This window comes from Pinus tabuliformis, chromosome X, assembly GCF_031772625.1.
Source record: "Pinus tabuliformis cultivar Carrire ecotype Pingquan chromosome X, CPIR1, whole genome shotgun sequence".
Classification (NCBI taxonomy): Eukaryota; Viridiplantae; Streptophyta; class Pinopsida; order Pinales; family Pinaceae; genus Pinus; species Pinus tabuliformis.
In genome coordinates this window covers 1,352,581,728-1,352,584,847 of record NC_142308.1, presented here as the reverse complement: position 1 = coordinate 1,352,584,847, position 3,120 = coordinate 1,352,581,728, and the positions used below count along the sequence as shown (strand labels likewise).

At 34.2% G+C, this 3,120-nt stretch overlaps 1 pseudogene; it reads right to left on the bottom strand.

Annotated features, from left to right (window-relative positions):
• Positions 1–974: 974 nt before the first annotated feature.
• Positions 975–1,606, bottom strand: LOC149145089 (pectinesterase inhibitor 9-like; annotated as a pseudogene).
• Between the last annotated feature and the right edge of the window lie 1,514 nt (positions 1,607–3,120).

Genomic DNA, 3,120 nt, shown 5'->3' with positions numbered 1-3,120 from the left:
ACTAAGAGACATTCCTTGTTACAACTACTAAGTCCCTCATTTTTATAGGCTTGATAGGAGACATCATCTCTTTTTTGTTCAACACTATTTTCTCGGGCACAAATAATATTTCTTCTTTTGCTTCATTTCTGTCTATAATAATTTTCTGCACTAACATTTTTATTTTTTAATACACATATTTTCCAATACAAATCAATGATAAGGAGGCATTGGTATAGGAGGCATTGGTTATACCTTTCATGGGTGTGCCTAGCGAATCTCATAAGAAATGTTTTCCATAACATTTGAATTTAAGATGCAAACCATTATCATATTAATATTAATATGTTAAAATCATTAAATTATAAAATAATATTATACATTTAAATAGTAAACTAACCTTTAACCTTTTAGCTCAAGGGATTTAGAATAGATTAAATAGTGACACAGTTCCAAATTCTTTTGAAAAGCCTAAAGTACCCTGTCACCAGTTCGAAATAAGTACCCTTGCGCCAGTTCGAAATTCTTTGAACAAAATTGATGCACCAAATGATTTTGAAAGCCTAAAGATCCCTGTGGCGGCTCAAACCATAAATTATACCAATTTTACTTATTTAAAAAAATAAAAAATACATTGGTTTAGTTAAATGCTATTTAAGATAGTAGAACTGAAACCTTCAACCCCCTTTCATATATGTTTTAAACCTAAACTTTATGTCAACTGAAATAAATTAGTTCAAACTAAAAATGATATCACTTAAGAAAAGTTATTTATATTTAAAAATGAAATAGCTGTTATCATTCCTGTATGAAACAAAAGCTTAAGAATACGCAATAACGCCATGATAGCACTCCAAACCCAATCAGCCATTGAAGGAAACAGAAACTAGTAAAGGGTGTAATGAAGAGTTAACAGTGGTAGCAAAACTATAAATATATTATTGGGTACATATATTATTTTATTTAGAAGAGTATTGAGTCCGCCGTTTTGGCATTCACGCATGGATACCATCAGCAACTCCGGTGTTAGAGAATGCGTTAAGAGCGAGCGCGTTAAGGAGAGCTAGAGCGTTACTGATCAGTTCTAAATCATTCTGCACGCGGACCTTCACCATCGCGCTAATCTTCCCCTCCGCCGCCTTCACATCCTCGAATCCGTTGAGGCAGGAGTCTTGGTCGGTGAGGGCGGCACTCATAAACGTCTGCATGTCGTTCATTTGAGGGTTCAAGTTGCTGCGCTGCAGCTGCTCCAACTCCTTCAGGGATTTCTGAATCTCGTCAATGGTGTGAAATTCTGAATACAATCGTTCAGCGCCGCTCTTTCTCTTTCACTCATCTCAGCGCTTCTGCCTTTCAGGCCTGCTGCCCAAACGGAGACCGTTCGGGCATTAACGAGGCTCACGTTCATGGCCGCCTTGACCAGATCGCTCAGCGTGGGCTTCAGAGATCCGGTGTATGGAGAAAGCGACGAAACACAGAGCTGCGGATACCGAGTGGCCTGGCACGACGATTTGATATATTCAGCGATGCTCGTATCGCTGTGCTGGGGATTCACGTCCTTCGCCGTAGCTGAAGCCATTATCGCAAAAACTATGATAACTAAAACAGTTGCAGACCGTGAATCCATGGCGATACAATATAAAAAGAAAGAACAAGAAATGAAAAGCAGCCAAGGCGAACCCAGGGACGGAAAAGGGTTGTAAGTGGGCACAAGCATATATTATTGACGCTCTTTCATCCCGATATATATAGCCGACTTCGCGCCTCTGGATATTTTCAATTAACCATTCCAGGTCAGTGTCTCGCTGGACGGCCGATTCTCGAGGTTTGATTTGTTCTATGTTTTCATTCCCGAGCACTGGGTTGACCTTATGCAGTGGGATGTAATGCGCGTAGTTTAAAAATGAAATAATATTTTTTTCGCTAAGATTTTGGTAGATGTTTTTGTACTTTTTCATGGTGGTAAATCTATTTTTAGCATTAAACAAACAAGATTCAAACACTATTATCATCATTATTATTATTTTTTAAGGAAAAAATTGTCCAATCCTTCTTCCAATTTACTTAATCTATACACAACTTTAGATGTAATGAGGCAGCCGTAAATATATGAGATGAAAATATGAAACAAAAAAATTAAGTTTCGGAGATTTTGTTGGAATTTGGTCTATATTTTTTTTCCAAATTTTATTTTTTATTATTTTAAATGGGTTATTCAATGTATATATGGATTTAGCATTTTAAAAAATTCTTGGAGCATTTAAATTGGGCATCGCACATGATTCATATTACAGGGAAACTTTTTTCTTGAAAATAAAATGTTTTCTGGGTGAGTTTTCTTGAAGTGCCATGTTTTGAAAAGCTTTCGAGTTTATTTTCTGGTCTAATCTATCTAGAACCTGTGAGGGATTCATTGAAATCACTAGTTTGGCTAGTGAACTATGTGCTATCAGTGTCTAAGGGTCTTTTTAAGGGCATTGAATCCCGGTTTTTAAGGGCATTGAATCTATATAACACAATCAAGATTCTACCACAATTATTTTCACTAGATCTAGTGAGAAATCTGCTAGAAACTCCAAAAACTCACACTTAAATACAACTCTTTTTAGATATGTAAAAATTAAATTGAGGTATAATGCTTTTTTTTTTTTTTAACTTAAGTTGAATTTTTAAGATTTAAGTTTTCTTTAAATCTTTTTCATTTTTATATAATTTATATAATAACAGTTGCATAAAATATTTTGGTTAAGTTATAAGGATTTTAATTTGTAGTTTTTATATAAGATTACTCTATTTAATATTGGATAATGTTCCATTCTTGGATGGTAATCATTTTTTTATAATATTACAGTGAATTTATTAATTTTTATAATTAGTAAAAAATGTGAAATTGTATAACTTAGATGTTTGTATTTCTAGATCTATATGGTTTGAATGGAAACTACAAGGCATCTGAAATGGATATCAGTTTCCAATTGTAATAGTTGATGACCTTTTTTTAGATTAAAGAGACTACGTTGACTACAAACTCATAAGAATAGATGCACTCTTAGTATACACCATATACAACATTCAATGCTATCATGGGAGATGCATATCCTTTACACGCTATAAATTTCAATGAGCTTTACCAAAATCTCG